The sequence below is a fragment of the Mustela lutreola genome, chromosome 9 (assembly GCF_030435805.1).
Source record: "Mustela lutreola isolate mMusLut2 chromosome 9, mMusLut2.pri, whole genome shotgun sequence".
NCBI classification, from domain to species: Eukaryota; Metazoa; Chordata; class Mammalia; order Carnivora; family Mustelidae; genus Mustela; species Mustela lutreola.
The window spans coordinates 55,562,182-55,584,054 of NC_081298.1; the positions used below are offsets into that span (position 1 = coordinate 55,562,182).

Here is a 21,873-nt window from a genome sequence, read left to right on the forward strand (position 1 = left end):
GCATATGCAGAAATTAACCCAAAATGGATTGAAGACCTAAGTATAAAACCTAAAACTATATAAACTCCTAGAAGAAAATATAGTAGAAAAGCTTTGTAACGTTGAATTTGGCGATGATTTCTTGGAAAAGTACCAGAAGCAAAAACAGGAGAGCAAAAGCAAAAAGACAAATGTGACAATTAAAAAAAACTATGCATTGGGGCGCCTGGGTGGCTCAGTGGGTTAAAGCCTCTGCCTTCGGCTCAGGTCATGGTCTCAGAGTCCTGGGATCGAGCCCCGCATCGGGCTCTCTGCTCAGCGGGGAGTCTGCTTCCTCCTCTCTCTCTCTGCCTGCCTCTCCGCCTACTTGTAATCTCTGCCTTTCAAATGAATAAATAAAATCTTAAAAAAAAACAAAAAAACAAAAAAAACTATGCATCAATAGACACTAACCACAGAGAGAAAAGGCAACCCACAGGATAGGAAGACATATTTGCAAATCATATCTGCTCAGAGATTAATATCTGGAATACAGAGAACTAGAACTCGACAACAAAAAAACTGAACTTAATTCATAGCATAAATGCATGCAAAGCATCCGGATACACACCTCTTTAAAGATACATAAATGACTGGAGCACCTGGGTGGCTCAGTAGGTTAAAGCCTCTGCCTTCGGCTCGGGTCATGATCCCAGGGTCCTGGGATTGAGCCCCATATCGGGCTCTCTGCTCAGCGGGGAGCCTGCTTCCCCTTTTCTCTCTCTGCCTGGCCTCTCTGCCTACTTGTGATCTCTCTCTCTCTCTCAAATAAATAAATAAATAAAATCTTAAAAAAAAAGATACATAAATGACGAACAAGCATATGAAAAGATGCTCAACAGCACTAATCATTAGATACGCAAAACCACAATGACGTATCATTTCACACCCATTAGGATAGCCACTAAAGTGTTGGAAAAGGGATGGAGAAATTAGAACCTCTGTGGGATTATATATATTTTTTAAAGATTTTATTTGACAGAGAGTGTGTGCATATAAGCAGTGAGAGAAAGGGAGTGGCAGGGAGAGGGAGAAACGGGCTTCCTGCTGAGCAAGGAGCCCAAAGCCAGGCTCGATCCCAGGACTCTGGGATCATGATCTGAGCCCATGGCAGATGCTTAACTGACTGAGACACCTAGATATCCCCCTCTGTGGGATTATAAAATGGTTGAACCACTATGGAGAATAGTACAGATGTTCCTCAAAAACTAAAAATAGAATCACCATATAGATCCAGCAATCTTATTTCTGGGTATATATCAGAAAAAGAATTGAAAGCAGGGTCTTGAAGAGAGAACTTGCATACCCATGTTCACTGCCACATTATTCACAATAGCCAAGAGATGGAAACAGCTCCAAAATCCACTGATTTTGGATAAAGAAATGTAGTTGGATAAAGAATGGATAAAGAAAATGTAGTGTACATACAAAATGGATTATTATTCCGCCTTAAAAAGGAAGGAAACTGACACATGCTACAACATGGAACCTTGAAGACACAATGCTAAATGAAATAAGTCAGTCACAACTGAACTAACAGTCCACTTACATCAATTATCTAGAGTAGTCAAATTCAGAGACAGAGTGTAGAATAGTGGTTCCAGGGGTTAGCGTAGGGCAGGGAATGCTGAATGAGTGCATAGACTCAGTTTGAAATGATGAAAAAGTTCTGGAGATGAATAGCTATGATGGGCACAACAATGTGAATGTAATGAATGCCACTAACTGTAAACTTAAAATCGCTGAAAAGGTAAATTTTATGTTATATATATTTTCCACAAGAACAAAAATCCTTTAATGGCTCTGAGGCCAAACAGGTAACAAAAATGAGTTCTGTGGGCACAGGACTAAAGGCAGTGGTGGAGGGAGAAGGAAGAGGGCTGGGCCTGCTTATTGCATCAAACGTTTAAAGTTTCAATTCTGCCTTACCTCACTCTCTCAACAACAGCAGCAGGTCATGTCCTAATGTGATTCTTTCTTTTTTTTTTTTTTTAATCTTGTTCCTTTGGTCCTTTCTCCATACTCCTACAAAATCTACCCAAGATGTTTACTGCCACTCTGAACCTTGGCAGCTAGAGGCTTCTCTCTTCGGCTTTTCAGTGTCCCTGAGTAAACAGTATGTGGAGTTGTTCATTTCGCCTTTCTTTCCCCAGGTTAGAGTGCCTCTCTAGAAACAGGGACCAGCCCACTTGTCCTGGGTCTTCCAACCCCAAAACAAGGCCAGAGCCCAGTAGCCATTCAGTCAATACTTGCTGGTGAAGAAGGCTATCTGAGAGTCTAGCTGATGGAGCCATCAACAGTGCTTCAGGACCCAGATGATGGCCACCAACACAAGTAGGCCATTTAGGAAGGGGCTATTTGGGCAGGAGACAATTGTGACCAGGTTTTCAATATGTTAAATCTGAAATGACAGCAGGACATTGGTCAGAAATGGAACTGACCCTTGTGAGACAGCAGGTTTGGGGTTGGGACATAGGGAATAATCTGCATCAAGAGGATGTTAGCTAAGATCAGGAGTGACGACATCAATGAGAAAAAGAAGACCCAGGAATGAGCAGAGGCTGAAATGTGACCTGGGGAATGCCTGTTCCCAGGCAGCCAGCACTCACCCTACAACTAAACTTCTCACAGGCCTCCTTTCATTAGGTTACTGTAACCCAGAGTTTTCCATTGCTAAGAAATCATTAAACAAAAAGTATTTTTGGACAATGTTCTAAAGCAACTATTTCTAAGGATGAACAATAAGGACACAAAAGTAATACTAATAATAAAAGTAATACATCTTATAATCTGACACTGTTTTAAAAGATCCTTCTTCTTCTTCTTCTTTTTTTCCTTCTTTTTCTTTTTTCTTCTTTTTTTTCCCCTTGCTCTCCTGTTCCTCTCTGCCAGTGGGCCAGTGCAGCACCGGTATAAGACCCTTTCACATAATCAACTTTTATTATGCCCTTTGTTAGTCTAAGAACCATGACCTACATGATCAGATTAATCTGATCATGGTGGTGGTACAACAGATTTTGAGGTAAAGGTTGCTCTTTATTAAACTTGTCTACCCATGGCCCCTGGGTGCTCAGTTGGTTAAGCAACTGGGCTCAGGTCATGATCCCAGAGTCCTGGGATCACGCCCCGCATCGGGCTCCCAGTTCCACGGGGAGTCGGTTTCTCCCTCTGACCTTTTCCCCTCTCATGCTCTGTCTCTAATAAATAAAAAAATGAAATCTTTTAAAATAAATAAATAAACTTAATTACCCACTAAAAAAATACCCTTTACATATGCTATATCCTGTTGAGAGAACCACAAAGCCAATACTTACACCATACAACAGACGACAACTTATTTCCATATATGCCTGGAATCATGTGGTGAGGCACAGACAAGACTTTGTGGCTTCTGTCTCCAAATCACTTTCCCTATTAAGACTCTACTTTAGACAACCAAAAAATATCACATGAAATTACATGCATATCATTACAGTTACACACCAAGCTCAGCCCAACATAAACAGAGTCCAAACAGAAAACATTTAAGGGAGCACAGAGCTTGGAACAGCCTGGCCCACAGGCACCTCCATGTCTTGGAGGTGCAAACCTAAAAGCCAGCTTCACTCCGTTGGGTTAAGGTGTTCAGTAATACCAAGCACTGTAAGACAATTTCCAGAGGAGCAAACTGCATTTTCATGGGGACCACTAACACCATAGTGTAATGTGTCAATCAGGTTCTTCCTAGAGGTCTGCTCAAGAAAACGACCCAGCTTTAGTTTTGTCCTTTATAAGAGAGAGAGAGTCTAGAACAAGGCCATAAGGAAGGGTAAGCCAGGTGGGGAATAAGAAGTGGGCTGGGAGTAGGGTGGGGCATGATGAAAGGTGCACAAAGGCAAACAGGTTTGGCTCAGCAAACTTGTACTCATCTGGCTCCTATCGGGGGCTACCCTTTGTCAAATGGAGGTCGGGGTCAGAGAGAATTTGGTTGTGGAACAGTGGTGCCGGAGGCAGGTGCCTGCCCCATCCCTCAGCTAGCTTTCTAGGAGCTGGGGAAGGCAGGCGAGCTCTTGGAAATATAAGCTTTATCTGATATGGATCAGTGGCCACACAATCTGTTAGCCAGTTTCTTCAAGGTTTTCCTTTAAAGTACACAAAAGAGCCATATGTGCAAATGACTTCCACATATGCTAAAAACCTATCCAAACTTAAACGACATTAACAAACCACTACTTGTTCTCCTGGAGGTTTAAACTGAATTCTTTCTCCTTTTCTGAAAAAAAGTATACATACAGGAGTCAGCCCTGTTAACACCACCGGTTGTTTCCTTTCCACAAGACACAGTGGGTGGGGAAGCTCTTCCAGATCTCTTTACAAGGTTCTCCACCTCTCTGATTTTTCATATCAGGTTCCACAAGGGAGAGAGACATACTTGCCAATTGATGCTTACAAGGGAAGAAATGGGGGGTACAGAAAACAATTTCTGGATTTATACTACTATGCCCCCCACTACCCCACACCCACGAACCTTGTTATCCTATTGGTAACACCAACAGGAGAACCTCCCCAGACAAAACCGAATTCCCCACCCATCATGGCTCTTGCACAGTGGGTCAGAAAGCCCTTGTAATCACAGTTGCTATCTACCTATCCCCAAGAACCTCCCTTCTAGAGTTTCAGATTCCCACACTGGGGGGGTGGAGGACTATGGGCTAGGACCACCACAGGATCTTAAGGATGTACAATGTATGGCTTGGTATGCATGACCCTGGAAGCTACCCAGACACTTCTGGGTGGCTGATTCTGTTGGAAGGACACCTGGGATATGGAGAGCTGTGCTCATCATAAAAATCAACAAAAACAAGTCAGGCTTTCCCTCAACCCTTAAAACCATTCTATGAAAAAAACAAAAAACAAAAAACAAAAAAACATTCTATGGCTCCGAGCTGAACTTAAGATACAGCCACCCTTCCTTCCTCCATGGTCCCTGTCCATCTCTCCCTCCTCTTTCATTTTCCTGACTCGAGAATTTCCACTGAAGGGAGTCGAGCCTGGTGTCCAGCTCCATCCACCTCAGGGTGTCTTTCTCTTTCTCTCTCTTTCTGGTAGTCTGGAGCACTGTTCGCTCATGCCTCAGCTCAGGCAGAACCACCTTGAGCTCTTCTGGTCACCAGAGCAATGTCAGAATTTACTGTCCTCCCATCTGCGGTAGTCTCAGAATGGCATGGTCTTGCCTGTTACCTGGGCTTTCCAACTGGGCTGTGAGGCCCAGGAGGGAAGGGGGCCTCGCCAGTCCTTCCCCTGTTGGATCTCCTGCAGCTGGCGTGGAGCTGGGAAGCGGGTCGGCAAACGCTGAATGAATGAATGCAACAGCTCCAGGCTTCCTCTGGGTAGAGACCCTTGCTGTCTGGCCCATCCAGTAACCAGAACGCGGATCGCTTCCCTCACAGGTCAGCCGAACCCAGAGTTCTGGAAGGACTAATGGAGCCAGGACAGGAAGGCAGCAAGAGGGAAGACCCGCGTGCGAATGACCCTGAGTCCGCCTGCTGGAGCCGCTGCTAGAGACCAAGGAGCTGACAGGTGTGCGGGTCTAGATCCCCAAGACCCCGACCCTCTTCCACTCAGGCCCCCTCCTGCGCGCAGTACACCGGGCTGCCCACGTGCAGCTGCTCGGGCCCTGCGGATTCCGCCAGCCCCACACGCGCCCCCGGACCGCCCTTACCCGGCAGGGTCCCCTCTGCCTTACCACCGAGGGAGGTTCTTTTTCCCGCGAGCGCGCGGGCGCCAGAGTAAGCTTCCTAGCTCTCGCTCCCGGCCGGCATTACCCGGGCCTCCGCCTACAAGCCGCGATCCCTAGGATCCCGGGAGCAGGAGTCCCGCCCACGTGCTCGTCGCGTCACCGGCTGGGCGGAGCGGGCCGTTGGGGGCCCAGCGCGCAGGCGCGGCGGACCGGCGGGGCGGGGTGGACCCCGCTGCGCAGACGCGGGCGCGTGTTCTGGCGGGTAAGTGTTACGGTTCCCTTCAGAATAGGTTTGCCTACTGTCAGCCCTGGCCAGGATCTTGGCCCGTCTGGCCTCCAGAGCGCCAGTCGGGCCCTCGCCGGCCGGATTCGGCTGCTGTCCCAGCTCGCAGGGGTTCCTCTGGGCGGCAGGGCAGGCTGTGGTGCTGGCCAAGGAGTTACCGCCCTAACCTCACAATCTTGACCTTGACCAGCCTGAGGAAGTTTAGAATTTTCCTTGGGTCCCTCCACACCTAAAGCCACGTCCCCCACCCCAGCCTTCTCTTTTGAAGGTCATACAAGATAGAAAATGCAACTACAACAGGACAGGCAGTGCGATGAATCTCTCCTGTTCTTGACCCCCATTTTCCTAACTTCCCAGGTGCTGCCAAGGTTGGCTGGAGCTCATGAGTTTATTTAGGCATCCACGCAGGCTCCCGGTTTATTTAAGGATCATGGTGGAAGGGTCAGCCAGATGTCTGCTCAGTCAGTCCCTTTTTGCTCAACCCAGTGCTGGAGCTGCCTTCCTAGCTTCCCTGGCAGCTGGGCTGCCCATGTGACAGCATCTGGCCAAGGAGCCGAGTGTGTGCCTCCTCTGGAGCTGGTTCAGAACCGCCCCCCCCCCCCCATCTCGAGGTGGTGTGGGGCAGGGGAAGGGGGAGACCCTGGGAGGGCCCTTAGTGGATTCCAGAAGCACACGGTGCTCTTAGGTCTGTGGTCAAGATGGTGGCACTTTTGAAAGTGAGTCAGTGCTAACCAGACAGGACATAGGGACAACATACATAGACCAGGAGTTGGCATGGGGCATGTCATCACCATGAGCACCTGCTTGGGCTCTGCCCTTACTCACCAGGTCAAATTGCTAAGACTTGGTTACACAACAGTTAGCATGTATGGTCCCTTGTTCCAGGTGCTTGCTGTCATGAGTAATGCTACAAGGATCCTAGAGGACTATTTTTGTGTGCACATGTGGGTATATCTATAGGAAAAATTCTTAGAATTGCTATGGTAAAGACTATGTCCTCCTTCCCCTTTTTCTTTTAAATATTAAGATACATGTGGCTAAATTGCAGACATTGTACTTACATACCCACAATAATATATGGGAGTGTGGGTTTCCCCACTTTTCCCCAGTGGAACCATTACAAACCTTTGTATCTGTGCCAACCCACTGTTTGAAAAATTCTATCTCACATACAGTTTAAATTTACATTTATTCTAATATTTTGAAATTTCTGTTCATGAAACTGTGATGACCTTGGTTCTGTCCACCTTACCCATAACATCACCTTTACCATATTTCACTCCTAGAGTTTCTAGAATTTGTCAATTTCACTGACATGGGCTTTTGTATATGCCATTCACTGCTTGGAAAGCTCTTACCCCAGGTCTTTGCTTAGTAAACTGCTATGGTATGAATATTTATATACTCCCCAAATTTATATGTTCATATCATAAACCTTGAAGGTGATAGTATTAGGGTCTTTGGGAGATGAATGTGATTAATGTCTTTATAAAAGAGATTCCAGAGAATTCCCTTACTCCTTCTGTAATGTGCAGTTACAGCCAAAAGGCAGCCCTCTGAGGAAGCCAGCCCTTAGAAACCAGATCTGCCAGTGCCTTTATCTTAACTTTCCATGCCCCAGAACAGTGGGAAATACGTGTTTGCTATTTATAAACCACCCAGTGTATGATATTTTAGTCATATAGGAGTCCCAATGGACTGAGACATAGATTCTTTCTCCTCCTTTAAGACTCAACTCAAATGTCATGAAAACATTTTATCTAGAGTGGTTCTGTCCCCCTCCCCCGATAATCTTTTTTTAAAATTTACTTAATAGTACTTTTCAAACCCATCATTATTTATTTGCTCATTTGTACATTGGTATATTCCTTATACCTTACTGAAAGGTGAATTCCATGGAAGTGAGGAAGTGGTTTGTCCTGATGGTTGTTGCATGGGTAGCACCTAGCATCCTCCCTGGCATGTGGTAGGTACCTGTAGCAGACACTGTTATACCTTATTTCCTCAGTCCACTTCTGACTTCAGCTCTCCAGTGGCGGAGGAGAGTTCCCATGAATGCTGCCACCTCAAGTAGATCTTTGCTGTCCGCTGTAGAGCTTACCTTAGAACTTTCTCTGGTAGCCCTGGGAGCAGGAATAATCTGGAAGTTCAGGGAAGTTAACCCTTAACTAATTGGGTTTGAATGCTTCAGCCTCCCACGCTTCATGAGAGTTGGATTGAGCCTGAGTTTCCCACAGTGGTAACCAGCTCAGTCATGTCCAGCCCCTTGGGTTGACTTTTTCTTCTTCCTTGGCCCCCTTTCCCAAATAAACTACTTAGATCTAAGCTCTTGTCCAGAGTGCCTTTGGGGAAACCCAAACCAAAGCAATGCTCAATAAGTACTTGTTGAAGGAATGCATAGATTAATTGTAGTGCTTTGGCAGTTTTCACTGTTCAGCCAAGAAGCAGCAGCTCAGTCCTTCGGGTGAAAGATGATGGAAGCCAAGTGGCACCTGTTCTGGACATACAGGAAATGGGACAGATACCAACAATATGGGATGGCAGACAATGTGTGCAAGTGCTCTGACAGCAGGGAGGTATGACTGGCCCTACCTTTGGGAGGTAAGGAAGTTTTAGAAGAGGTAAATGAGTTACTAAATTGCCTCAGTTTACCCAGTGTAACTATGGACAGAGTGGCAGAAACCCATTATTTTGTGCAGATGCTTGCTCAGATTTATCTACCTACTCACATCAGTCCAGGGGGACATCTGCAGATCTACTACATGAAACAGAAACACATGGACTCCACACTGCCCTGGTATCAGAATGTACCAGCACCCTCCCTGCCCCATATCCTTCCCATTTCAATCACCAATGATTCTCCCCATGACACCTTTCTTTTGGCGCAAGCATGCCGGACAACAAAGCACCAGGGAGCTAATGCTTCCATTGGCTAAGGCAATGACAGGTGTGAATACCCTGGATCATTTACCTCTCCCTCCCTTGCACCTCAAGTAGAACAGCACTCTGGCAAGGTATACAGTGTAATTGAGCCCCAGTTGCCCAGAGCAATGACCCATACTGGCTTACTCCCTGTCCCTGTCTTTCCCACTCTATTAGAGTTTCTTGGGGTCACACACTCCTTTTTTATTTAAGATTTTATTTTATTAGAGAGAGACAGAGGGAAAGTGAGATAGAGAGCATGAGTGGCAGAGAGCCAGAGGGGGGAAGCAGACTCCCCACTGAGCAGGGAGCCCAACAGGGGGCTCCATCCCAGAATCCTGAGATCATGACCTGATCTAAAGGCACATGCTTAACTGACTGAGCCATCTAGGCTGCCCAACTACTTACACTCCCTTTTTAGCATTTGTTTTGGGGAGATTTTTTTCTAAGACACCCATTGCTCACAGGTCATTTTGATAACAAAGTATCTTAGTCACTTCTGATTCTCTGGAAAGTATAACCACAAATTGCTGCTTTCCCATTCAAATTTTTCTTTCTTAACTCTCCAGAAAAGTCACATCCTCTGCATTCATGGCTAGCCCTCCATTTTCCAAAAGTACACACATGAAAAATGTGAGGGAAAACTTCCTCTTGCCCAGAGGAGGTTGGCTATTATTATTTCTGCCTGCCACATTGGCCATTACAAGGTCTCCTTTGACTTTCTGATATATGGTCAACAGAGGCCACCTGCACCATAGTGATAATCTAGTTGGGACCCCAATAAATGTGGCTATAACAAGAGTAAGTAGTGTTCTGGGTGATTGGGTTAACTATCAGACGGACTAATGTGGAAGATTGTTCTGTTTAACACCTTGAGCAGCTGCATATTTGCTATTTTCCCTTCCATGGAGTCCCTTAACTTTTTAATCATTAAATATTAATGTGCACCTCATCTGATTAAGAAAACTTTCTTTTAAGAGCTTTTAATGCAGTTTAATAGTTTTAAAAAATCATTACAGGATGTTGAATTTTATTTTGTATATTTTATTAATCTATTAAGGCAATCATCTGAGTTTCTCCATTATTTTGTAAATGTGGGAAGTTGAGTTTTGATGTTGAATCACTCCTGATTCCCAATAGAAAACACATTTTAAAAACTAGTTTCAGAGGTAGAATTTTTTAAAAAAGATTTTATTTATTTATTTGAGAGAGAGTGAGCAAGTGAGTTTGCTTGAGTGCACTAGCCTGGGTGGGGGGGTGAGGGAGAGGACAGCAGATTCCCTGCTGAGTGGAGATCCTTTTTCAAAATGGCAGGATCTCCTTTCTCATGGCATTGTATCCATTGTATCCATTCATCCATTGATGGACCCTTAGGTTGTTTCCATGTTTGCTACTGAGAATAACGTTGTAATGAACATGGGAGTATAGATATCTCTTCAAGATACTAATTTTGTTTCCTTTGTTTTCTTTTTTTTTTTTTTTTTTGTTAAGTTATGTTAGTTACCATATAGCGCATCATTACTTTTTGATATAGTGTTCCATGATTCATTGTTTTTATCCTCCACCCAGTTATTCATGCAATATGTGCCCTCCTTAATACCCATCACCAGCTCCCCCCAACTTCTTCCATCTAAAACCCTCAGTTTGTTTCTTGGAGCCATGGGTCTCTCATGGTTCATCTCCCCCTCTGATTCTCCTCCTTGATTTTTCCCTTCCTTCACCCAATGTCCTCCATGTCATTCCTTATGTTCCCCCAATAAGTGAAACCATCTGATAATTAACTAGTCCTATCCATGCTGATGCAAAAGTTGGGTATTCATCCTTTCTGATGGCTGAGTAATATTTCATTATATATATGGACCACATCTTGTTTATCCCTCCATCTGTTGAAGGGTGTCTCAGCTCTTTCCACAGTTTGGTGACTGTAGCCATTGCTGCTATGAACACTGGGGTACAGATGGCCCATCTTTTCACTACATCTGTATCTTTGGGGTAAATATCCAGTAGTGCAACTGCAGGGTCATAGGGTAGCTCTATTTTTAATTTCTTAAGGAATCTCCACACTCTTTTCCAAAGTGGCTACACCAACTTGCATTCCCCCCAACAGTGTAAAAGGGTTCCCCTTTCTCCACATCCCCCCCAACATTTGTTGTTTACTGTCTTGTTAATTTTGGCCATTCTAACTGGTGTAAGGTGGTATCTTAATGTGGCCAACCTCCCTGATGGCTAATGATGATGAACATTTTTTCATGTGTCTGTTAGCCATTTGTATGTCCTCTTTGGAGAACTATCTGTTCATGTCTTCTGCCCATTTTTTTTTGACATGATTATCTGTTTTTTGAGTGTTAAGTTTGAGGAGTTCTTTATAGATCTTGGATATCAGCCCTTTGTCTGTAATGTCATTTGCTAATATCTTCTCCCATTCCGTGGGTTGCCTCTTTGTTTTCTTAACTGTTTCCTTTGCTGTGCAGAAGCTTTTGATCTTAACAAAATCCGAAAAGTTCATTTTCACTTTTGTTTCCTTTGCCTTTGGAGACATATCTTGAAAGAAGTTGCTGTGGGCAATGTGGAAGATGTTACTCCCTATGTTTTCCTGCAAGATTTCGACAGATTCCTGCCTCACGTTGAGGTCTTTTGTCCATTTTGAGTTTATCTTTGTGTATGGTGTAAGAGAATGGTCAAGTTTCATTTTTCTATACATAGCTGCCCAATTTTCCCTATACCATTTATGAAGAGACTATCTTAAAAAAATTTTTTTTAACAAATAATGTATTATTAGCTCCAGGGGTAGGGGTACAGGTCTGTAAATCGTCAGGCTTATACACTTCACAGCACTCACCATAGCATATACCCTACCCAATGTCCATAACCCCACCACCCTCTCCCTGTCCCCTTCCCCCCCACAACCCTCAGTTTGTTTTCTGAGATTAAAAGAAATAGACTGTCTTTTTTCCACTGGTAATTTTTTCCTGCATTGTCAAAGATTATTTGACCATAGAGTTGTGCTCCATATCTGGGCTCTCTACTCTGTGCCACTGGTCTATGTGTCTGTTCTTGTGCCAGTACCATGCTGTCTTGGTGATCACAGCTTTGCAGTAAAGCTTGAAATCAGGCAATGTGATGCCACCAGTTTTGTTTTTCTTTCTCAACATTTTCCTGGCAATTCGGGGTCCCTTCTGGTTCCATACAAATTTTAGGATTGTTTGTTCCAGACCTATGAAAAATTCTGGTGAAATTTTGATCAGGATGGCATTGAAAGTATAGATTGCTCTAGGCAGTATAGACATTTTAACAATGTTTATTCTTCTGATCCATGAGCATGGAATGCTTTTCATCTTTTTGTGTCTTCTTCAATTTCTTTCATGAGTGTTCTGTAGAAAAATGAAAGTCAAGATGGCGGAGAAGTAGCAGGCTGAGACTACTTCAGCTAGCAGAAGATCAGCTAGATAGCTTATCTAAAGATTGCAAACACCTGCAAATCCATCGGCAGATCAAAGAGAAGAAGAACAGCAATTCTAGAAATAGAAAAACAAGCACTTTCTGAAAGGTAGGACTGGCGGAGAAGTGAATCCAAAGCGATGGGAAGGTAGACCCGGGGGGAGGGGCCAGCTCCCGGCAAGCGGCAGAGCAACGGATCACAAAATCAGGACTTTTAAAAGTCTGTTCCGCTGAGGGACATCACTTCAGAGGCTAAACCGGGGCGAAGCCCACAGAGTCAGCATGGCCTCAGGTCCCGCAGGGTGACAGAAGGATCGGGGGTGTCTGAGTGTCGCAGAGCTTGCAGGTACTGGAATGGGAAAACCGGCTACAGAGACAGAGCCGACAGTAAGATCACAGCTCGGTGTTACCTTGAACCAGTCACAGGCTCGGTGAGCTTGGAGCGCGGCCGGAGGTCAGGCAGACAGGAGTAACTGGGCGCTGTTCTCTGAGTGCGCACTGAGGAGTGGGGCCCCGGGCTCTCGGCTCCTCCGGGCCGGAGACCAGGAGGCCGCCATTTGTATACCCGTCCTCCGGAACTCTACGGAAAGCGCTCAGGGAACAAAAGCTCCTGAAAGTAAACTTGAGCGGATTACTCACCCCGGCCCCTGGTAAGGGCGGTGCAATTCCGCCTGGGGCAAAGACACTTGAGAATCACTACAACAGGCCCCTCCCCCAGAAGATCAACAAGAAATCCAGCCAAGACCAAGTTCACCTACCAAGGAGTGTGGTTTCAATACCAAGGAGAGCAGCAGAATTCCAGAGGAGGAGAAAGCAAAGCACAGAACTCATGGCTTTCTTCCTGTGATTTTTTAGTGTTGCAGTTAATTTAATTTTTTTATTTTTCATTCTTTTTCTCTTCTGCTAATTTTCTTTAACTTTTACCCTTTTCTTTTTTAATGTTTTTTAACTAGTTTAATATATGTATATATTTTTCTTTTTTATACTTTTCTTTATTCATTTTCTTTTTTAAATTCTTTTTTCTTTTTTTTTTTTCTTTCTTTCTTTTTGAACCTCTTTTTTCCCCTTTCTCCCCCCTCATGATTTGGGATCTCTTTTGATTTGATTAAAGCATATTTTCCTGGGGTTGTTGCCACCCTTTTAGTATTTTACTTGCTCCTTCATATACTCTTATCTGGACAAAATGACAAGGTGGAAAAATTCACCACAAAAAAAAGGACAAGAGGCAGTACCAAAGGCTAGGGACCTAATCAATACAGACATTGGTAATATGTCAGATCTAGAGTTCAGAATGACAATTCTCAAGGTTCTAGCCGGGCTCGAAAAAGGCATGGAAGATATTAGAGAAACCTTCTCGAGAGATATAAAAGCCCTTTCTGGAGAAATAAAAGAACTAAAATCTAACCAAGTTGAAATCAAAAAAGCTATTAATGAGGTGCAATAAAAAATGGAGGCTCTCACTGCTAGGATAAATGAGGCAGAAGAAAGAATTAGCGATATAGAAGACCAAATGACATGAGTGTTCTGTAGTTCCTCGAGTACAGATCCTTTATCTCTTTGGTTATCCAAAGGTACCTTGTGGTTCTTGGTGCTAGAGTAAATGGAATCAATTCTCTAATTTCCCTTTCTTTTTTTTTTTTTTTTTTTTTTTAAAGATTTTATTTATTTATTTGACAGAGAGAGATCACAAGTAGGCAGAGAGGCAGGCAGAGAGAGAGAGAGGAGGAAGCAGGCTCCTGCTGAGCAGAGAGCCCGATGCGGGACTCGATCCCAGGACCCCGAGATCATGACCTGAGCCGAAGGCAGCGGCTTAACCCACTGAGCCACCCAGGCGCCCCTCTAATTTCCCTTTCTATATTTTCATTGTTAGCGTGTAAGAAAGCAACTGATTTCTGAGCATTGATTTTGTATCCTGCCACATTACTGAATTGCTGTATGAGTTCTAGTAGTTTGGGGGTGGAGTCTTTTGGGTCTTCCATATAAAGTATCATGTCATCTGCAAAGAGAGTTTGACTTATTCATTGACCATTTGAATACCTTTTATTTCTTTTTGTTGTCTGATTGCCGTTGCTAGGACTTCTAGTACTATATTGAACAACAGTGGCAAGAGTGGGCATCCTTGTCGTGTTCCTGATCTCAAAGGGAAGGCTGTCAGCTTTTCCCCACTGAGGATGATATTCGCTGTGTGTTTTTCATAGATAGATTTTATGAAGTTGAGGAATGTTCCCTCTATCCCCATACTTTGAGGAGTTTTAATCAGGAATGGATGCTGTATCTTGTCAAATGCTCTTTCTGCATCCACTGAGAGGACCATATGGTTCTTCTCTCTTGTCTTATTGATTTGCTCTATCACATTGATTGACTGGCGAATGTTGAACCACTCTTGCATCCCAGGGATAAATCCCACCTGGTCATGATGGATAATCTTTTTAATGCACTGTTGGATCCTATTAGCTAGGATCTTGTTGAGAATCTTGGCATCCATATTCATCAGAGATATTGGTCTGAAATTCTCCATTTTGATGGGGTCTTTGCCTGGTTTGGGGATCAGGGTAGTGCTGGCTTCATGGAAAGAGTCTGGGAGTTTTCCTTCTGTTTCTATTTTTTGAAACAGCTTCCAGAGAATAGGTATTATCAGGAAGCTCAGTCAGCTGCGGGACAGTGAGCCAGAACTGGCGCAGCTGCTGGTGGATCAGATCTAAGAGAATGCCATGATCACTGCAGGACTCGTGGATGACCTCCGCCCCATGGTGGGCTGCCTCAACCACCTGCTCGTCAAGGCACTGGAGCAACACTGAGGGGCTGCCGGTGTGAAGGGCCCCATCGCCCTGCAGGGACTAGGGCTGCAGCGGAGGTGACGGAGAAAGAGGCAGCCGAGACCAGCCACGGAGAAAGGAGGAGGTGCCACCTGTGATTCTTTCTTCTTTGGATGTTTGGTAGAATTCTCCAGGGAATCCATCAGGTCCTGGGCTCTTGCTTTTTGGGAGGTTTTGATCACTGCTTCAATCTCATTAATAGATATTGGTCTATTTGGGTTCCTAATTTCTTCCTGATTCAGTCTTAGAAGTTTATAGGTTTCCAGAAATGCAACTATTTCTTCTAGGTTGCTTAACTCATTGACATTTAACTGTTGATAATAATTTCTGATGTTTGTTTCTATTTCCTTGATGTTAGTCATGATCTCTCCCCTTTCATTCATAATTTTATTAATTTGGGTTCTCTCTCTTTTCTTTGGATTAGTTTGGGCAGTGGTTTATCGATCTTATTGATTCTTTACAAGAACCAGCTTCTAGTTTCATTGATGTGTTCCTCTGTATCTGTAGTCTCTCTCTCATTGATCTCTGCTCTAATCCTGATTATTTTCCTTCTTGTGCATGGGGTTGGCTTCATTTGTTGTTAATTTTCCAGTTCCTTAAGGTTGCAAAGAGTGCTGGTATATTCTGGTTTTTTGTTTTTGTTTTTGTTTGGGGTTTTTTCTGTTTATTTTTGTTGTTGTTGTTGTTGTTGTTTTTGAGTGAGGCTTGGATGGCTATGTATTAGGACTGCCTTTTTGGTATCCCATAGGTTTTGGACCGATGTGTCTTCACTCTCACTGATTGCAATGAAATGCTTAAGTTCTTTAATTTCCTGGTTGATCCAAAAATTCTTAAGCAGGGTTGTCTTTAGCTTCCAAGTGTTTCAATTCCTTCCAAACTTTTTCTTGTGGTTGAGTTCCAGTTTCAAAGTATTGTGGTCTGAGATTATGCAGGGAATAATCTAAATCTTTTGGTATTCTTCTAGCCCTGATTTGTGACCCAGTATGTCAACTATTCTGGAGAAAGTTCCATGTGCATTCGAGAAGAATGAGTATTCTGTTGTTTTAAAGGTGGCATGTTCTGTATATATCTATGAGGTCCATCTGATCCAATGGGTCATCCGAAGCTCTTGTTTCTTTATTGATTTCCTGCTTAGATGATCTATTACTGAAAATGGCATGTTAAGATCCTTTACTATTAATGTATTCATATCAGTATGACTATTTTGATTAACAGTTGGATTATGTAATTGCCTGCATCCATATTGGGGACATAAATATTTACAATTATTAGACCTTCTTGGTGGATAGAAGAATCATGTAGTGTCCTTCTGTGTCTCGGACTATAGTCTTTAGCTTAAAATCTAATTTATTTCTTATGAGAATCACTACCCCAGCTTTCTTTTGAGGCCTGTTAGCATGAAACATGCTTCTCCAACCCATCACTTTCAGTCTGGATATATCATTAAGGTTCCAAATATGTCTCATAGACAGCATATGGATAGGTTCTGTCATTTTAACCAGTCTTCAACCCTGTGCCATTTTATGGAAGCACTTAGACTTTTCGTGTTCAGAGTGATTATTGAAAAGATACGTTTTTATTGACATCATGTTGTCTGTGAAGTCCTTGCTTCTATAGATTGTCTCTGTAAATTTCTGTTCTATGTCACTCTTGGGTTCTTTCTTCTTTTATAGAGCCTCCCTTAATATTTTTTTTTGTAGTGTCAGCTTGATGGTTACATACTCTTTTAAACCTTGCCGGTCTTGGAAGCCCTTTATCTCTCCATCCATTTTGAATGTCAAACTTGATAGATAAAGCAAGTTTGGCTTTATCTAGCAAGTTTGGCTGCATGTTGTTCTCATTTAGTCCCTGAATATGTCTTGCCAGCCCTTTCTGGATTTCCAGGTTCCTGTGGATAGGTCTGACTTTATTCTGATAGGCCTTCCTCTGTACATAAGGAATCTCTTCCCCCTAGCTGCCCTTAGAAGTGCTTGTCTAAAATTATGATTTGTGAGTTGCACAATGAAGTGTCTTGAGGTCTTTCTAGATTCGTTGATCATGGTGGGTGTTCTTTTTGCCTCTAGGACAGGAATGCTTGTTCCTTTCTCCAGATTGGGAAAATTTTCATGGAGAATTTGTTCAACTCTAACTTCTAATCTTCTCTCTTTCTCCACACCCTCAAGGATCCCAATAATTCTGACGTTGGAACATTTCATGGCATCATTTATTTCCCTAATTCTGTTTTCATGGCTTCTAAGCTGTTTGTTCCAGACCTCCTCCTGATCCTTTTTCATATCAGTTTGTCCCTGAGATCACTAATTCTATCTTCTGCCTTAGTTACCCTAGCTGTTAGAGTATTTAGATAGATTGATATCATTGATAGCATTTTTAACTTCTGCCAGGTGGGCTTTCACTTCTGTCCTTAGAGATTCTATGTTGTCACTAATAGTTTTCTCTAACCTAGCCATTCGCTGGATAATTTTTACCCTGAATTCCCTTTCTGAATACTGTTTCTGTCTATATCCAATAGTTCTGATGGAGAGGGCACAGTCTCTGAATTTTTCCTCTGTTGGGTGTTCTTCCTCCTAGTCATTTTGGTGAGAAGTGGTTGAGGGTATATATAGCTGAATATATCAACCACTATCCAGGCAAGGTGCACCCTGGAATGTTTTGGAGCAATCAGAAGTTAGCACCAAAAAGAAAGAAGAGAAAGAGAGAAAGAAAGAAAAAGAGAAAACCCAGCCAGAATGAGCCCCCAAAATAAGACTTATAAGGTACATAAACAAAAATGGACAAACAAAAAGACCAACAAAAGTAAATGCCAAAAAAAAAAAAAATCCAAAACAATGAACCCAACCAAAATGAACCCCATGAATAAGATTTATATAATACCAGAACAAAAACAAATACACAGAAATGCTGACAGAAGATGGGAGGGTGGTTATAAATCCTTGATGTGGACAAAGAAGGTTATTTTATTCTTTCTGGGTGTATTTTGATAACTTTGTTAAAGGACTCAACTTTCCAGAGATGAAGGGAGATTAAAACTTATTTACATATAGGGGTAGTATTGATTAGGGAAAAAGGATTACCTTGAAGTTTGTATGTATATGTATATATTTTTATTTATTTTATTTTTTAAGATTTTATTTATTTTTTGACAGACAGAGATCACAGGTAGGCAGAGAGGCAGGTGTTGGGGGAGGAGGGCAGGGAATCAGGCTCCTTGCTGAGCAGAAAGCCTGATGCAGGGTTTGATCCCAGGACCCCAGGATCATGACCTGAGCCAAAGGCAGAGGTTTAACCCACTGAGCCACCCAGGCACCCTATATGTATATTTTTATAAAGAAGAAAAAAAAAAAAAAGAAAAGAAAAACACAGGTGTTTGTATGAAAAAGTTCAAGTTAAAAGGTTATTATGGAATATGTTGTTTAAACCTCTAGTTGTAATGGTAAGTTAAAAAAAATTAAAAGAACAAGAATTATGAGAATGAATTTAAAAAAAAAAAGTCATATCTATGAAATATACAGGTTTTAGGGCAATACCGGGAACTTAATATATTCTTTTCCCCTGATGTTGGGGTTTTACATTTATGGGCACCATGTGGTTGTTGTCCTCTCATTTTTTTGACTTGCCTTTTGGGGAAGGGGCCTGCCATGTTGTTTTTCCATCAGTCTTGCTTGGGTTGATTCATCCTGCCCTCTTACAAGGGGCTGGGCTCTGTGGAAAGGTTTTGCTTGGGTTGATTCATCCTGCCCTCTTTCAAGGGGCTGGGCTCTGTGGAAACCGGTTTTTCAGGCTTTTGTTCTCTGGAGGTTTTTTTCCTTCCGAGGCTTTTTGCAGCTTTTTGGAGGTTTAGTGAAAAGTAAACTGCACCCAGACCTCCACCTCAGAGAGAAACTTCAGTCTGCTCTCCTCTGGGATGGTCCAGAACATATAGACTCCTCCTCTACAAACTCCGCTAAACAGCACAACATTCTACAGGCGGTGTGCATCCCTAGCCATTGTCTCAGTGGTCACCTGAGGTGCCCGCTTGTCTCTGCACCCTCTGCCACTAAAACGACAAGCAATATTGATCCAGGGAGGCCAATTCTGGTGGCTGCCTTTGATGGGACTGCTGCCTGGGGTCCAGGCCCATGCAGGGTGTGCTCAGATCCCTGGTTGCACAGGTTGGAGAAGGCTGCCACCGAGGTATCCTGATGGGAGATCATGCCAGGTTCTTCCAGGTGCAGGGTGGGAGCATCCAGACCCTCCACTGGTGGCAGAAGGCCAGGGTCCTAAAGAGTGCTGGCTGACAGCCATACCAAGCTCTCTCAGGCATGGGCAGGAGAGTGCTCACACTCCATGGTTGTGCAGAGCACACAGAGCACAGAAGGCTGTGGACCTACAAAGCACCAGCTGGTGCCCACACCAGATTCTCTCACATGTGGACGGGAGTGTGCCCAGCCAAGCAGTGGTGGAGGCAGTGCAAAGGGAGGGGCTCAGGGACCACAGACTGGAGCCTCTGCCGCACTCTCTCTGGCACAGGTGGTCACTGGCTGTGGCTGTCCTGGGTCCGTGGGCTTAGGTTAATGCCCATGACAGCCTGATTGCTCCATTTGCCCCTTAAGATCTTTTGCTCTTTTTGAGTGCCATCAACCAGACTCCAAGTTAATGCTGTTCCCCAACCACAGGGCACTTACATACTGGGGTATTACTTTCCAATGGGTCACTTTGGGTGACTCCCTCCCCCTTCTGCTTATCCTCTGATATCAGTCTGAGTGTCCCCACTCCACCTCTCCACTGATGTCTTCTGCTCCTGTAGAGATCCAGAAGTGTATAATCTTAAATCTCAGGCTGATTTCATGGGTGTTCAGAGTGTTCTGGTAGATATCTAGCTCACTTAGGGGACCAGTTGAAATAGGGTCTTCTACTTCTCTGCCATCTTTTTTGGATATAGTATTCTTAGTATTTTTCTCATTTAGTGCTCTGAATATATCATGCCAGTGCTTCCTGGCCTGTCAGGTCTCTGTGGATAGGCCTGCTGCCAATAGAATATTTCTACATTGTAAGTTACAAACCTCTTGTCATAAGCTGCTTTCAGGATATTTTCTTTGTCACTGAGACTTGTAAGTTTTATTATTAGATGATGGAGTATTGACCCATTTTTTATTGATTTTGAGGAGGGTACGCTGTGCCTCCTGGATTTTGATGCCAATTTCCTTCCCAAATTAGGGAATTTTTCTGCTATAATTTGCTCCAATATACCTTCTGCCCCCCCTTTCTTCTTCTTCTGGGATCCCAATTATTCTAATATTGTTTCATCTTATGGTATCACCTATGTCTTGAATTCTCCCCTCATGATCCAGTAGTTGTTTGTCTCTTTTCCCCAGCTTCCTTATTCTCTATAATTTGGTCTTCCATATCACAAATCTTTCTTCTGCCTCATTTTTTTTTTTTAAGATTTTATTTATTTATTTGACAGAGAGAGACCACAAGTAGGCAGAGAGGCAGGCAGAGAGAGAGAGGAGGAAGCAGGCTCCCTGCCGAGCAGAGAGCCCGATGTGGGACTCGATCCCAGGACCCTGAGATCATGACCTGAGCCGAAGGCAGCGGCGTAACCCACTGAGCCACCCAGGCGCCCTCTTCTGCCTCATTTATGCCAGCGGTAAGAGCCTCTATTTTTCATTGCACTTCATTAATAGCCTTTTTTGTTTCAACTTGATTAGATTTTAGTTCTTTTACTTCTCCAGAAGGGGATTCTCTAGTATCTTCTATGCTTGCTTTCAAGCCCAGCTATATATCTTTATAATCATCATTCTGAACTCTAGTTCTGACATCTTACTAATGTCCTTATTGATTAGGCCCCTGACAATCAGAACTGCCTCTTGTTCTTTATTTTTTGAGGTGAGTTTTTCTGTTTTGTCATTTTGTCCAGAGAAGAATAGATGAATGAGAGGACAAAATACTAAAAGTGTAACAATGACCTCAGAAAAATATACACTAAACAAATCAGGAGAGACCTGAAACCAGGGGAGAAAGAAGGCAGCGGGGAAAGAAAACAGAATATGATCAGGATGCTGGATAGAACAAAGACACATACTAGATTTTGCATGTATTTTGTTCTTTTAGAAGAAACTGCCTCCCAAAATTTTAAAGAAAGAAAAATCTATATATATATACACAAAAATAAGGGTAAATATGTTGAAGGGATGGACTATGAGTATAAAGATGAAAGTTTAAAAACATTTTTAAAAAGGAATTGATAAGAAGTTGGTTGAAAGAAGAAAGAAATTTAAAAAGAAAAAAGGAGAGAATGTGATCAGGTGGGCACTAGAACCCTAAATTTAGGTATATTTTGGGCTGCTAGAAGAAACTGTATCCCAAAATTTTAAAGAAAGAAAGAAAGAATAAATATATATATATGTATAATTGTATGGATATAAATATATATATGTATAATTGTATGGATATATACATATATATACAAAAATACAATATATATTTATATATACATATATATACAAAAGTATATATAATCCACATATATATATGTAATACATGGATTATATATATGTGTGTGTATATATATATATATATATATATATATATATATATATAAATACAATGATGGGACAGAATATGAGTATAAAAATGAAAAAAAAAAGATTTTTAAAAAGGAATTGACAAGATGGTTGAAAAAAGAAAGAAGAAAATTT

At 42.9% G+C, this 21,873-nt stretch overlaps 1 protein-coding gene and 1 long non-coding RNA gene across 10 annotated transcripts in view; one reads left to right on the top strand and one right to left on the bottom strand.

Moving 5' to 3' along the window:
* The window catches only part of ENTPD6 (ectonucleoside triphosphate diphosphohydrolase 6), a 43,143-nt gene extending 37,243 nt beyond the window's left edge, over positions 1-5,900 (bottom strand). For 5 of the 9 annotated variants that reach the window (XM_059134256.1, XM_059134259.1, XM_059134258.1 and 2 more), the window contains exon 1: positions 5,744-5,900. The gene's annotated coding sequence lies outside the window, so the exon portion shown is untranslated. Of the gene's footprint in view, positions 1-5,719 lie in introns of all 9 variants that reach the window. The other 4 variants (XM_059134263.1, XM_059134262.1, XM_059134261.1 and 1 more) reach the window with 2 other exon arrangements.
* A 19-nt stretch (positions 5,901-5,919) lies between these two features.
* LOC131808294 (uncharacterized) overlaps positions 5,920-21,873 on the top strand; it is a 55,269-nt gene continuing 39,315 nt past the window's right edge. Inside the window, exons 1-2 of the long non-coding RNA XR_009344770.1 lie at positions 5,920-5,999; positions 8,444-8,621. This is a non-coding gene — a long non-coding RNA (uncharacterized LOC131808294). The remainder of the gene's footprint in view (positions 6,000-8,443; positions 8,622-21,873) is intronic.